Source organism: Crocuta crocuta, unplaced genomic scaffold (genome assembly GCF_008692635.1).
Source record: "Crocuta crocuta isolate KB4526 unplaced genomic scaffold, BGI_CrCroc_1.0 scaffold291, whole genome shotgun sequence".
Taxonomy (NCBI): domain Eukaryota; kingdom Metazoa; phylum Chordata; class Mammalia; order Carnivora; family Hyaenidae; genus Crocuta; species Crocuta crocuta.
This window is the reverse complement of record NW_027527977.1, coordinates 1,781,412-1,797,765: the sequence shown is the minus strand read 5'-3', so window position 1 is coordinate 1,797,765 and position 16,354 is coordinate 1,781,412.

Genomic DNA, 16,354 nt, shown 5'->3' with positions numbered 1-16,354 from the left:
CTCTCCCTAAACCCAAGGGTGATCTCATCTTAACATCCTTAACTTGCATTCACAAAGATCCTTTTTCCAAATGAAGTCATGTTCAAGTGTTCCTGGAGTCAGGACATAATCATATCTCTGGGTGGGGGCACTACTCAACTCACTACAAGGAGGCAGCAGAGGACTCAAACAGGGAATTGACCACATCTGGCATATTTTAAAGAACTTTCCTGTATGTCACGTAGAGTAATCTGGTGGAGACAAGAGGGAAGTGTGGAGATGATGCATACTTTCCCATGGATTCCTCTGCTTTTGATTTGCTCTTTTGTTTTTGGGTAGCAAAGGATCTTTGGAAGCCTAATTGCAGGGTTTTGGTAAGAAGAGAGAATTAAATGCTTCTTTTCCCATGCAAAAGAGGGCCATTACTAATGTTCTAATGGACAGGATATATAGTAAATACACCAAGGTTTCAGTTAGAAGACCTCAAAGTTAATCACCTACACACCAAAATATTCATACAGTCATTGTGCTGAATGCTATCTTTATAACAACCAATAATATAACTTTTTATGAAGTGTTTACTAAACACCAGGCACTGATCTAATTGCTTTATACACATTATTTCTCACTGGATTTTAGTAGTATTCAGTGGGAGATATATCGTTAATTCTCTTTTGCATTAAAAAAATTTTTTTATAGTTTATATATTTTTGAGACAGAGACAGAGCATGGGTGGGGGAGGTGCAGAGAGAGAGGGAGACACAGAATTTGAAATAGGCTCCAGGTTCTGAGCTGCCAGCACAGAACCCAATGCAGAGCTTGAACCCACAAACTGCGAGATCATGACCTGAGCCAAAGTCAGACGCTTAACCGTCTGAGTCACCCAGGCGCCCTTCTCTTTTGCATTTGAGGTCCTACAATTTGATGAATTCAGATGTGGAGTTATTATGTTACAGTTTGGGTTCTAACCATCAACCTATATCATCATTATCAAAACTCCTTTTTAAAATTCTAATTTAGTATCATTATTGAATTGAATTTCTCAAACATTGCATTGCTCTTGACTCTGGATTCAGTTTAAAATCCAACCTACTCACCTAACAACTGTCATATAACATAAAAACTGCTGTTTACTGCTAACCCAGTAGGGGCCCAGCAGGAAAAGTGTTGCCTACTATGCTTACCATTACTCCATCTTATTTCAGATGCGGGTGATCCTCTCCAACACTGGAGGGACTAGGTATGTCTAGACATCTAGAATGTCATACTTAGCAACACTCAGTGAATTGATGATCATAGGTAACTGATATATCCAAAAATGATGCAACCAGACTATGTACCTCCTGATGGAAATAAATAACACTACCTAGTAAGTAGTGTAACTTCTGCTGCTCCTCCCCAAAAATCAAGTCTAAAATAATCGAGCTTCTAGATTTAACTATCAACTCACAAGAAATACAAGGCATATTCAGTAACACCAAGGAAATAAAATCAGCAAATTGCAAATAGTAAAAAATTCTAAGAACAACTGCTTGAATTTTTTTAAAAATATAAAATAATAGAGAAGGAAATTATAGATTAAGAAGACTGAGGAGAAATATCAATCAACTGCAATATAACAAGCAAACAGTTAACGAGATGTATTATATAGTTGCAAATTTGAAGGACATTCAAGAGACAGTGGACATGTCCAACAATGCCATGAATTGCTACTGAAAAAATAAGGAATTACTGTTAATTATTTCAGGTGTGACAACAACACTGTGGTCATATTTTTGTCCTTATCTTTAGAAATATACATAAGAAAGCACAGATGAAACAATATATCTTGGCTTTGCTTCAAAATAATCTGAGAGGTGGGGGTGTTCTTGAAATCAGATCAGCCGCAAGTTGACAACTGTAGATGTGAGAAATGCATGCATTAGGTTTATGATATATGGTTCTATTTTTATGGATGTTGAAAATTTCCAACATCAAAGTTTTCAAAAAACCTAAGTCCAAAATATACAATAAATGCTATACATGCTCATTGTAGAAATCTGGAAAGCACAGAAAAAATTAAAATAATTTTACAAAACTACTCATTATATTGCCCCATTAAATCAACTACACAGTGCTCAGGACACCTGCCGTCTACTTTTTGGGCCTGTGCCTAATTTGAGTGTAGCAAATAGAAGGAAGAGCTTCTGTGAAGTCTGAAGAAACTATTCTTTGAAAACATTTTTTTTTTTTAGGTCTCTGCATGTTCCCCTACCTTCAGGTCAAAACAGAAGCACTACTCAAGACATACATTCTCCTTGTGCATAACTAAACTTAAGGAGGTAGCTACAGAGGGGCAAATCTGAGTCTAGGATTGCAAACGAAATGCCTAAGTAGAAGCTGAGCTGTGACACAAACACCCAGATTGAAGCTTTAAGGCTTTTATTATAGGGCTCTTGCTTTGCTGGGATCTTGCTCCCTCTTATCCTTTTCCCTGTTCTAGATATACTGATACTGTAATTAAATGTCTCTTCTAGAGGCTTGGAGTTTCACCCTCTTCTGGAGGACATGCCAACCAAATAACAAATTGAGAGTGGAGACACCAAACTTCGCAATAGTTACTGCCATTTAGGGTTGTTTTCCCAAATGGGCTGGGAAAGTGCTGCAGTAACGGGTGAGCTCCGCCATGCTTCCTCACTGAAAGTGCCATTATCTTTCCACAGTTAAATCCTGTCCTAAGGAGCTCACACATGTATCCTGGTTTCCTTCGTGTGGCAAGCCTTCCTTCTGGCTGCTGCTTCTGCATCAAACAGCTGTGGCATTTGTCACTAGGACTGTTGAGTTCAGTCACTAGGACTGAATGAATTTCCCCATTCTAACAAGATTTTACTCTTGAGTAAAATAATTTTTCTCAGTATGGCTTTAGATTTTTTTTATAAACATAATCAGTTTTCAATGAAGGGTGGATTTTTTCCCCCACATTCGGAAGTGATTTATATTAGGCATTCGAAGACAAACATGGTCATTTTTATTATTTTTAAAAAATTTCTTCAAGCAAGCAAGAGAAATCCAACAACAACTTGGAGTAGATTTACAGTTAGTCTCCACCCCCAGCCCCCCTTTGTCTTGCCCTGGAGCCTGATGGGACTTGAGTGTCCTTGGAGGAATGGCAGAGGGAAATGCTAGGGGCCAATTGCTGATTTTATCATTCAAACACAAAATTTGTTACACCACTTTATCGGTCACAGGGAAAGCAATTATATTGTGGTTCAATTTTCCACTCAATGGCTGTACTGGGGATCAAAGTCAGTTTTTATGATGGGAAAAAATGTTTTGCTATTTTATTTGTTACCTAAAATAAAGAAGTACGTTATTATAATGCTTTCTGAGGTTTTCCTACCCCCAGCCCCTATTCCTTCATGAGGTACAGTGGATTATTTTGGCTTTCTCCCTTCCTTTGACTCAATAATCAGTTTTCTTCCTGTCCTCTAAAGCGTATTTCACTGTAGAAATGAAATTGGCACGGTTTAAGGCAACACAGCATTAGGACTCTAATCATAGCCACAAAGAGCAAAAACCTGCCCTGCGCTATTTATTCTTTCCTAGAAGGGTACTTTTTCAAAAGAAGCAGGCATTGTAATGGTGTGTGTGTGTGTGTGTGTGTGTGTGTGTGTGTGTATACTGCTGCATGCTGTGTGCTGTGCTATGTTGTGCACTGTGTTATGCTTACTCTTTCCCATCTTCCATGTGAAATAATTAGCACATCTTTTTGCTGCATTTATAACTCCTTTTTTGCTACAGAAACAGTGAAGTGGGATTGGGTATGAAAGATTCATAAAAAATTATAAGTAGAGATCATCTATTTTAATTAAAAAAATAACAGAAGATGTTCTCTCTTCAATTACAATCTTTTTGCCTTATCGTCTATCTTCTTTGCAATGAAGTAAAATTTAAATTATCGAAACGAAGAAAAAATTATTCTTATCATTTGTAGGGCGGTCTAACTTCAGGATTAGTGCTTTTTGTTTTAAAGTTCCAATTTTAAACCAAGAAATCCAGTGAAAGGACCCTCAAACAATTGTGCTGTGGGGCTACAGTCTGTTATAGGACTGAGTAATGGAGTGAAAACTAATACTTTTTATTGCACACTTATTCATATTTGTTAAGAAAACAGAGAAAAGTGACAGCTACTTCCCTTTTTAAAATGATACCAAGTTTACACTGACATTTCTAGTTGGTTTCGACTTTTACAATTTGATTGCGATCATCTTTATTTTTTTCTGGTCTCCTGCTAATTGCCTCCAGGCTTCAGAGTCTTACAACATATCCCCTGAATCCAGGGGCGGAGAATTCTGGAATCTGCTGTAGGTGAATAATTATTGCAGTAGCTGAGTGATGGTCTAGCTACCACGGGACATTTCTGTCCGTGGAGCTTCAGGCGATGGCGGAAGAGAGAGAAGAGAGGAGTGTGAGGCCCCGTAAAGGTCTGCATGGGGAGGCAGCCAAGTGCACCCGAGGGAGCGGCGCCACTAGCCGGCTGCTGTCTGCCACTCTCGTCTCTGCCCGTCCCTGGTGCTTGTGTGCTTGGGTCTAGGTTTTTGAGGTGAATTAGGGTGACTTCTTTTTTCTTCTTTTTTTAATGTTTATTTTTAAGAGAGAGAGACAGTATGAGCGACTGGGTGGGCGGCGGGGGCGCACGGACAGAGGGAGACACATAATGCAAAGCAATCTCTAGGCTCTGAGTTGTCAACACAGAGCCTGACATGGGGCTTGAACTTGGGAATGGCGAGATTATGACCGGAGTCCAAGTCAGACTCTCAACCAACTGAGCCACCCAGACGCCTCAAATTACAGTGACTTCTAATGTTGAGAGTATGAGAGCCTCCCTCTTAGTGGTCTCCCTCTAGGCTTTGCTCTCTCATATACATTTAAAGTGCTTTTTAAAGCACTTTCTTGGGGCAAGAAACTGGGCCTCAGTAAAAGGTAAACATGCACCTGAGAAAGATATTTTTGATAACTACAACTACCATTTATTTATTGAGAGTTTATTATGTGCTACTTTGTGTGTATATGTTATATATTACATCCTTGGAGCAATCCTGCAACGCACAAATTATTATCCCCATTTTTTAAGATCAAAGAGCTTAGATCCTAAAACCTATTTAAACCGTTCTTTAAACTATTTGACAAACTACCCCTAGAATACTTGCTTAACCAGTTCAAATATAATAATGCTCCTCATCCCATCTTAAATACCATCCTCCAAAGCTTTAAGTTCATATTTTTTTACCTTTACATATTCCAAAAGCTATTGATCACAAAGACCTCTAATTCAATAATTTTGCCAGAAATTTAACTTATTCTGGCAGACTAACACAAATTTACCTTTTCTGTAGTAGTCTCAGACAGTGTTCTGAACCTGTGAAAATATCACCTATTAAAACTTAATAAATGTATTGAAAGCTGGCAATTGGCTATTATTTTGGCCTGGACTGAGCTGAAATCAGTTTTACTCTATCAAACAAAATGCAACTTTTTCAATTTAGTAACTAGTATAGTGACTAAATATAGTTATTTAAAATATTATCTTGGGAGCTCCGGGGTGGCTTAGTCGGTTGAGCATCTGACTCTTGATAATGGCTCAGGTCATGATTTCGCAATTGTGGGATTGAGCCTCGCATCCGGCTCAGTGCTGAGCGTGGAGCCTGCTTAAGATTTTTCTCCTCTTCCCTCTCTCTCTCTTCCTCCCCAGATCTGCTTGTGATCTCTCTCTCCCTCTCTCTCAAATAAATAAACATTTAAAAATATATTATTGGGTTCCTCAGTTGGTTAAGAGCCCAACTCTTGATTTAGCTCAGGTCATGATCTCGTGATTCATGATTTCAAGAAGCCCTGCATCAGGCTCCATGCTGACAGCACAGAGCCTGCTTAGGATTCTCTCTCTCCCTCCCTCTCTGCCTCTCTCTCTCTCAAAATAAATACATACACTTTTTTCAAAAAAGAAAAAAGAATGAGGAACCTGGGCAGCTCAGTCAGTTAAGCATCCAGCTCTTGGTTTCAGCTTGGTCATGATCTCACAGTTCATGAGTTAGAGACCTGCATCAAGCCCTTCACTGAGCCTGTGCTGATGGCACAGAGCCTGCTTGGGATTTTCTCTCTCTCTCTCTCTCTTACCCTCCCCTACTTGCTTACTTTCTCTCTCTCTCTCCCTTTCTCAAAATAAATATATACACTTTACAAAAAGTTATCCTTTTAAAATTTTTTAATGTTTAGTCACTTTTGAGAGAAGAGTGCAAGTGGGGGAGGATCAGAGAGAGAGGGAGACACAGAATCAGAGGCAGGTTCTAGGTTCTGAGCTGTCAGCACAGAGCCTGACAGAGGGCTTGAACCCAGGAACCGTGAGATCATGAACCTGAGCTGAAGTCAGATGCTCAATCAACTAAGTCACCCAGGCACCCCTAAAAAAAGTTATTCTTAAAAAAATAAAATAGATTAAAAAAATAAAAAGAAAAATATATGTTATTTTGATTTAGATGCTTCGATGTCAAAACAACTAGACCAACGTTTTTTCTTTCCTATTACTTTTAATGAACTTAATGCTGAGTCCTATTCATCTTGTGATAATCCAGTCAATCAATTAATAATTTACCTACAAATGGTCAGCTCAAGCCAGAGGCAAAACAACCTGATTTTGGTCAGGACATGGAAAAAGTAATTGGAGTGGGAATGGGTGTCTTAAATATCTAGCCTTTAAAAACAGGATTATCTAAATGGAATACAGTGAATGTAATCCTAAGTACTGTCCCATGTTCCCAATGGGTTGTTTCTTCATATAGATTAGTTGGTTGCCATGACACCAAACTTAATTTAATGCAATGTGATATCATGAATAAGACTGGTTCTCTCTACTATGATCCATTTTAAATAACATTTTTAAACTTTCTTTAAATTGTGAACCAAATTTTTAAATAGTCTATTCAGGATGCTCCTTCCTATTTTGTGTAATTTTATGTTAACTCTGATGTACAAAAGCTCCAGTTCTAATAAGAGCACAGAACTGAATACCTTGTAAACCGTTTAAGTAGCTTCCCCTTTAAGAACATCTAGTATGTAAATATCCAAGTTTAGAAAATAGGTGGAGGGCAGATTGATTCTATTTCTTTGGAATTTTTCACTTATGGATTTTTTTAAATTCCAAATTGTTCTTGCTCATTTATTTTGGCACTTATTACATTTGCATTTTTATTATCTGTTTACCTGTTTTCATTCCTTTCTACACAATGCCCTTCTGAAGGGCAGAATCCCTGACTTTCTTATTTTTCTTACTCTAGCACTTAACACATATAAGAAACTCAAATATTGTTGTATTAGCGAAGTAATTAACAAGCTAAATATGATTTGAAGTAACTTTTCAGAAATATATATTATAGTTGTTTTTGTTTTCTTTTTCAATTCCTATATGTCTCAGATGCACTAAGGTATCTTTGTAAATTGGTTCTAACCTTTTCTGCAGTTGTTTTAGTTCTTAGAGAAAAAATATAGGATAATTTTTCATAAGGAAATATTATGAAGCTAGATTCTTCCACTCTGAGAAAACTTCCATAGAATTACAAAGAATACACTAAGCCAAATGCTTTTCTTCTGCAATCTTCAGAGCCAATACTTTTTTGCCCTTTTTTCCTTTAGCAGCACAAAGAAGTGCATGAATATAAATTTACAAACAAACAAACAAACAAACAAACAATTTTATCCCCATTGCTCTAAGTCCTTCAATCCCAAACTTCTATTTACAAACACTGGATTTCAAATAGCATCATCGGTAAATAAGGCTGCCATTTCGAGCTTAAAAGCATAGCTGATGGGAGACATGATGATTGCTTAAAATATCCTCAGGGTATGAAAACTAAACTGGAGTAAGAATTATTTAGGCATAACTAAAGCATAACTAAAGGGAGATATAACTGGATGGCGAAATACTAAATTTGAAAAAAGAATAATTTCAGGGAAAGCATCGGTATATAAAAAACCCTCAAACTTTCTTAACAGTCTATTGGGCTGTGGAATTGCTTCTAATGGAAAGTAGTAGGAAAAAAAGTCACTAGTGCTTAAAACTAGACCAAAAACCACCAAGGACGAAACAAAGATGAGGATAGCCTCACACAGGCAAAGTGTGTGTCAAAGTGATGAAATACAGTCTCTCCTAGTTTTAAGCATTTTGATTTCAAGAAATGAAATCCTAATGTTTCTCCTAATTTGATTTTGCAAGAAAATATGGTAAGCAAAGCACCTATGAATCATTTCTAACAGCCTTCAAGTAAAGTCCTACTTTTCATCCACAAAGTTAATACAAACACACACACACACACACACACACACACACACACCTTCTAAAGTTGATATTCTGTTTTCTCTTAAAGCATATATACTCTGTTCTAAATAACTAAATAAGTAAAAATCATGTTCTTTGGGCTTTCTTCCCACAGACCTATTTCTCTCCATATATAACCAGACTCAGAGTAGCAGAAAAATAAAGATCCATTGTTTTTCATCCCCAGCTATAAACCCGCCAAGCTTCTTCTGCCTGACAATTTAAATGAGTTGAAGGCATCTCCCACATGGGAATCTGTAGTGCTGGCTCATGGTCAGAGATAAATTTTTCAGTAAACCTGCACCAAGGGTGAGAAAGGGAAACCTCCCTGATCTCTGAATTTTTCCCCTCCCTTTATTTCCTATTTCAGTTGCAGAATGGATGAGCAGGAATGGTCTCATTTTTTTCTGAATTCCCAAAAGAGTGATTTCAGATCAAACAAGGAGATGCTATATGGTCTCAAAATTTGTGAATGTAAGCAAACAACTGTTATGCTGCCACACACCAGCTGACTATGTGGCTCTCTGTAATGGCATCCAGTTGTCATTGAAGGAACCAATGACAGTGATCCATGAAATTGCCAGGTTAATACAGGAGCCACCTTCCTCCCAGGATCCATGCTTCCTCATGGATTGGATGGTGATGGGCCAGGGTTGTGATTGGCACACTTTGTTCATCCCCTGCCTTTAAGCTGCTTCCTAGATTCATTGCCTATTCACCCTTGCTTTGCTCCTGCTAAACAATGAGTTTCAAAGACAACAAAATACTTTTTTAAAAAAAGGGTTGGATCCCCTTTGTCTTGGGGCAAAATCAGCTTATTTGTTTGAACTGATCTGACAAACCTATGAATTCAGTAGAGTGTTTAAGGAAGCCAATTAGCATTCACTTGAGGCTGTGGTATGAATGGTGAATGTAGACCCAAACCTCAAGATTGTTGGGATGGCATTTAAACTCCTCAAGAGTCATAGGCTTGAAATTAAGACCAAATTGAAAATTGTGAAAATGAATCTTGTCTGTTCACCTTATTATCTATGTGACCTTGGGCAAGTTATTTAACCTTACTAATCTAACCCCCAGTTCTTCATCCACAGAGATGTGTGTATGGTGAGTGTACATATCCAAATGGGAAAAGAGTCCTAATAGTGTGCATTTTCTAGAACTTTGTGAGCACCAGATGAAATGTCTGCTCAAGGAATGATACTGTGCTGTATGGATGTTAAGTAGGATTTGTCAATTTGCTGTATTAAATACTTATTTGGGAATCATTTACTATCAGCAAAACCATGATTCTCAAGGGTTATCCAGTGGCCCTTATGTGTTCCAAAGATCCTTTTAGAGAATTGGTAAAGTCACACATTTTTATAATAATACTAAGTTGCTTTTTAAAAAACTCTTTTTCTCTCACAAGTATATAGTGGAATTTTCGAGAATCTACCTAACACGTGATATCCAACAGCTGAGTGCAGGATTAGACATTAAAAGAGATTTGCAAGATTGTAAAGGGGTCCTGAGAGAAAAAAGTTTGAGAACTGCAGTGCTAACCTATGTCCATTCACTTTAGGTACATGAGTCCTGAGATGAACCTGTGTGCGGTGACTAGAATTACCCTGCTAAGCACCTCAGCTCTGTATCTCACAGAGGTGAAGCCAAGCCTTTAGTACATGCTCTTCTGTCACATGGGAATTTAGAATCCCATATTTAGATGCTAGAGTTAGGGAATTTAAAATCCCATATTTAGATGCTTTTATCAGTTATAAAATTGAAGCCTGGGCTAGGAATATGCATCATAGTTATATCTATTAGTGATTTACAGAACTGTGAGTTTATTGTCTTTCTTTAAATTCACCAGCAGCTTACTAAGGACCTACAGTGTGCCAAATGCTTTACTGGAATTTGCACAAGTGGTCTCTTATTTAATCCTCAGAACCCTGTGACAAAACTGTTGTTATTTGCCCTTGATGTATATGGTCTACTACAAAGGTGAGGGAATGTAGTGGGGAAGGCATGGACTCTATGGAGCTCAACCATCTGGTTTCAAATTCCAGCTCTGCCATCCACTGGCTGTGTGACCTCTGGCAGGGAATGTAACTTCTCTGTACTTCATTTTCCTCATCTATAAAATGGGTAAAATAGGGGCGCCTGGGTGGCTCAGTAAGTTAAGTGTCCGACTTTAGCTCAGGTCATGATCTCATGGTTCGTGGGTTCGGGCCCCATGTCCGGGTTTGTACTGACAGCTAGCTCAGAGCCTGGAGCCTGTCTTTGGATTCTGTGTCTCTCTATGACTCTCTATGACTCTCCATGACTCTCCCCTGCTCATGCTGTCTCTATCTCTCTCTCAAAAATAAATAAAACATTTTAAAAAAAGAAAAGAAGAAAAAAATAAAATGGATAAAATAATAGCTCCTAAATCATGCATTTGTTACAAGGATTACATAGGTCAAACTATGCACAGTGCTAAGAAAAATGTCTGACATTTAGTAACCACTATGTAACTTTTTACCATTATTATTTCTACTGCCAACCCAAATAATATTCTTGATTATAAAGTTAAACCTACCATTTAACATACTCATGGACACTGTAATGCCCATGAGCCAATCAGACAATGTTATTATTGAGGGTGTAACGAGGCCAGAGTCAACAGGGACCCAAACTCTTTGAGGCCCAACCATGTGTCTTATTCCAAAGATCTATATTTCATTCCTTGTTCTGGCAAATCCATTCAGAAATGCCTACCTTTGATATAGAGATGAACCAGGTAACAAGAACTGAATTTATGTCAAGAACATTTTTTCAGTTGTCAGTTTTGTTCCAGGACCAGTGAGCAACATGACAGAGACATGGGGGGGGGCGGGGGAGGCATCGCACTGCAGAGGGTCCTGTTAAGGAAACCCTCAGGGATGTCCAGAACTAGAGCATGGAGTGAGAGGAGATGTAAGAAGACAGTCTTGTTCACCAGGCTAAAGGTAAAGGGCTGGAGTTGGCTCTGAAGACAACAATTCTGCAGTCTGAGGCTGTAGAACGATATGATCAGGTCTGCAGTTTAAAATTATCTTGGCTGAAAGCATGGACAATGGATTGTAGGGAACCAAAGTGGAGGTGAGGGAATTAACTGAGAGATTATTAATATATTTCCAATGAGAGATGATGAGGGTTTGAACTCAGGGATAATGGTGCAAATAAGGAGGATGCTGTGTTATGAGGGTGTGTGTGTGTGTGTGTGTGTGTGTGTGTGTGATAGTGTAAACAATTCTTTAGAGCTGGAGACTGCATTATAAATCATTTAATCCTTCCCTCCCTCCCACAATCAACTTTAGTGATTAAAAACTGAAGTTAAATGTCTTTCAAAAGTCTCAAGGAGATAGAAAGGAAGAAAAAAGAAATTTAATAATTTGACCAGGTTTCTAATCCTACCTCTGTCCCTTGTCTCTTTAAGATTCAGCTACATATTTTCTGAAATGTAAATGAAACTACCTGTCCTGCCTGCCTCACAGATTTTTGAAGCAATCTGCCTAATGAGATAATATATTTGGAAGCACTTGATAGCTGGTAAAACATGCTACACATATTAATTTCCAGGTCCTCTGATGCATTTTCCATTCTTTGCACCATGAGAAAAGTGAAAAGCAGTAGTGAAAGTGAAAATGAAAAAAGCCCCAGTGATGCCAGGAAGAAGGGGTCTCCCCATATTCTGATGGGCAGACCCATCAACCTTCTAGAGAAAAGAACAGGACTCATTTCCAGCATCTGAGAAAAGTTGACAACCGTGGGCTGCCATGTTCAGAGATGTTTGCGCTTCCCACTCCTTCAATGAAATTGAGAGATAATGTCTTACTTTGTCTGCTCAGAGGCCAAGAGTGAAGAGAGTAATTTCATTTTAGATAAAAATGAATGAAACATCAGGGCATTACATATCCACCAGTACATGGACAAAACTTGCTAATAAATACTAGAAGTATTTATATGCCACAGAGAGAAGCAATTTACATCAATAGTGTCATAGTGGTCCCAATCCACTAAAAGATCAGGAGTTATGAACATTTTGTAACATTATATATGTATATATTTTAATTTAAATTTTAGTTAACATACCATGTAATATTGGTTTCAGGAATAGACTTCAGTGATTCATCACTTACATACAGCACATATTGCTCATAAAAACAAGCGCCCTCCTTAATGCCTGGTTCCATCTAGCCCATCTCCCCCCCACCTCCCTCCACCAACCTTAAGTTTGTGTTCTATCGTTAAGAGTCTCTTGAGGTTTCCCTTACTTCTCTTTCCCTCCCTTGTCATATGTTCACTGATTTGGCTTCTTAAATTCCACATATGAGTGAAATCCTATGGTACTTGTCGTTCTCTGATTAACAAATTTTGTTCAGTATAATACATTCTAACTCCATCTACATCACTGCAAATGGCAAGATTTCATTACTTTTGATAGTTGAGTAACATTCCATTATATATTTATAGTGGAATATCTAATGGAATACACACATACACACAATAATATATATTATTTACATTTATATTTATCATTAATATATTATGTTATATTTAGATATATAATATATACCCTTTTAATATATATAATACATATTTTTAAATTTTTAAATTTTTATTTTTATGCATACATACACACCCTCAGTCCTAAAGCTAGCATCTTACTTAATGGGGGAAATGGAGGCATTTCCATCAAAATTAGACAGCAAAGCAAGGATGGCCACCATCTACAATGCTGTTTCATATATAGAAGGCAGTTGTCAATGTGTGTAGACAAAAAAATTCCACTAGAGACAAAGGAATTAGGGTGGGAGAAGAGTGTCATTCTTTGAGAATGATATGTTAGTAACTTTCTGGTAAAGCCTAGAATATCAAATGATAAAACTACTTCAAAGTGAAATAATTCAGTCAGGTAGCAGGATATAAAGGTAACGCACAGAAATTCACAGTGTACATACGCAGTGAGGTAGAGGACACTCAAGAAAAACAGTTTCAATTACTTATGAATATTCTCAAAAAGGAATGTATAAAACCTATATGATGAAAACCTTAAAATATTCCTGAAAGTTAAATCAGAAACTGAAGGTATTTCTTTATCTTATGTAGCATATAAGCAATGCTTATGCTCTCTCTCAAAAATAAATAAACTTTTTTTAAAACTTAAAAAAATGTTTAACTTAGTAAATAGTGAAATTATGGAACCCACTAAGTAAGGCACCTGTTGCTCTCAAGGAAAGCAGTTCTGAGGGATTTTCCACTATTTTTCTCAACTCATAGATAGTCAATGCTTTCTCTTGATTATGAGAAAGCTTGCTTTGTATTGTTATAAACTATAAACATGCTGAGGAAAATCATGTAAGAACCAACATGATTTCCTCAGTAAATTGATGTGATTCCCTTTTACAGATAGAATATGAAACATAAAATAAAATAAAATAAAATAAGATAAAATAAAATAAAATAAAATAAAATAAAATAAAATAATAAAGCAAATGTTGCAGCAGAGCAGACTGTATTGCTAATAATTAGCATTATTTTTAGGAAATGGGTTCCTCTAAGACCAGTAAAGTGTATCAGAAGCCCCGTTCCGTCACTTGCTAGTTGTGTGGCCATGAGCTCATACCTCAATTTCTCTGAGCCTCAGTTTCTTTTATTATTATTATCTGTAAAACAAAGATATTTAAAAATGCTTATCTCACATGGTTGTTTTGATGATTAAATGAGATAACGCATGTAAATATCTAGCACACAGTCAATAAAAGCACATTTTGTCACTGTCTTTGTTAGCATTGTGCTCTTTCTTGGGCTGTGTCACAGCACACTCTGTGTTTATGTCATGCAGACACAAGCACACACACACATGAACGTAGGCACAAATAGGCATGCCCAAAGGCTATCCAGTCTTTTACTTCACAGCACTCTCTCCTTTGTCCAGCTTGATAATCCTAATGTACTTTGTACCATCAAAGTCTTTTGATGTTGGGGACTCTGCTCATAAAGCTCCTTCCACTTGGATATCCAGCTTCCCATTTCCAAATCCTATCTTGAGTCTAAACATCTCTTTAGCCTTTAACCACATCACTCGGAACCCACTGTGTTTCCATAGTTCATTGGTCTACAGCAGGTCTGAGTATATTGACTTGTAATGTTCTTCAGCTGTTTTCTGTGTTTACATCATTACAGCAACACGCTTTTCAGCTCTTTGGGAGTAAGAACCATCATTTATTCCTCTAACGTACCCACCACAACACCTAGCAGTGTGTGTCCTGTATTGTCAGTTACCTACAAGCCCTTATCACATTGAATTGATTTGAAATGTGTCTCACTATATTTTCTAAATACATTTCAAGCATAGGAGATCAAGTATTACAGAGTAGTACAGTAGAGCTGACTACATATTTATAAAATCCCACCTCTGAGACTTTGTAACAAGGAATTTATGAATTATATGACACAAATTATGTCATCATATAATTTTGTCTATTAACCTCAAGGGGATGTTATCAGTTGTGGAAATTTTTTGACAGGTTGTCATATTTCAATCCGAGTTATAACAGTTTCTGACACTCTAAAAATCTTGATATAATATGCCAGAAATAGACAGTGACTGTCACTGATGGCCTTGTCTGTGCTGAACTAAATTCATTCCTCAGGGTCATAGCATCACATCTCAGCAATGAGATTTCAACACTGGTTCTGATCCAGGTCAATGAATAAGATATTATGCACCCAGGCTTTACATAGAAATAATAAATGGATTCGGGTTTTCTCCTCTGGCTATCCGGTTCTTTTTTCACCTCCACCTCCCAATAGTTTAAAGAAAAACCACAACTGCAAAATTCTAGATAGAATCGGAAAGGAATAATTTCTTAATCAAAATATAATTCTTTCTGGAAGTCGGGCGTAAGCCTGGGGTGCAAAACAAAACAACAACAATAAAATCATGAGCTGTGTTGCATGGTGTTGGTTATATTAATATAAACTGAACAGCAAGTAGTCATAAAGAGCATTTCTAGCTCAACCAAAGTGTGCTTTATGTGGTAAGCGGAATAATAGCCCCCACATCTTAATCCCTAGAACCCATGAATATGCAAATTTAATTAATTTGAAGATCTTGAGATGGGTAGATTACCCTGGATTATTCAGGTAGGCTCAATATAATTACAAAAAGTAGAGGACACAGGCACTGGTCAGAAATATGCTATGATGCTACCTTTGAAAATCAATAAAAGAAGCCATGAACCAAGGAATGTAGGCAGCATCTCAGAAGCTGGAAAAGGCAAATCAATGATTCTCCCATAGAGCCTCCAGGAAAGGAAGCAGCTCTGTTTCCACCTTGATTTTAGCCAATGAGACCCATGCGGGACTTCTCACACACACAGAACTAAAAGATAATATTTTGTTTTAAGCAACAAAGTTTTTGGTAATTTTCTGTGACAGCAATAAAAAATTACACACTTTACCTGCAGTATGGTAGAATCTCTATGAAAGCATAAGCTTTGATGTTTACTGCTATTTCCAAAGCCTAGAATAGTTCCTGATCCATTATGCACTCTTAGTACTTACCCTTTGAATGAAATATTGATAAGACCTTTTATATTTTACCAAAACAATCCTACTATACTATCTACACTCATTCTCACAATAATCTATTCCCTTTATTTAGGTTTATCAGCATCTCTTGAATTTTATAGATAGGGAACTATTTAGTAACTTTTGAAGATTATCTAGCTATTTAGTGGTATGGTCAAGGCTTGAGACAATGTCACTTGACGTTCAATCCAGTGGCCTTTTCACTGCATGACTGATGACTACCCAAGTGCAATTTGTATAAGAAAGAAAGTGGATTGGCCAATCAATATGTTACAAGGAACATGTCTCTAGAACAAGCTAACATTCTCTTTCTAATTACATTTGACTTTGAAGATAATTCAAATTAAGGATAAAATGACATCACACCTTAAAAGAAATGTCTTGCCATTCCACTTAAAAATCTCATCATTCAAAGGAGGAAGGTGCCCCAGG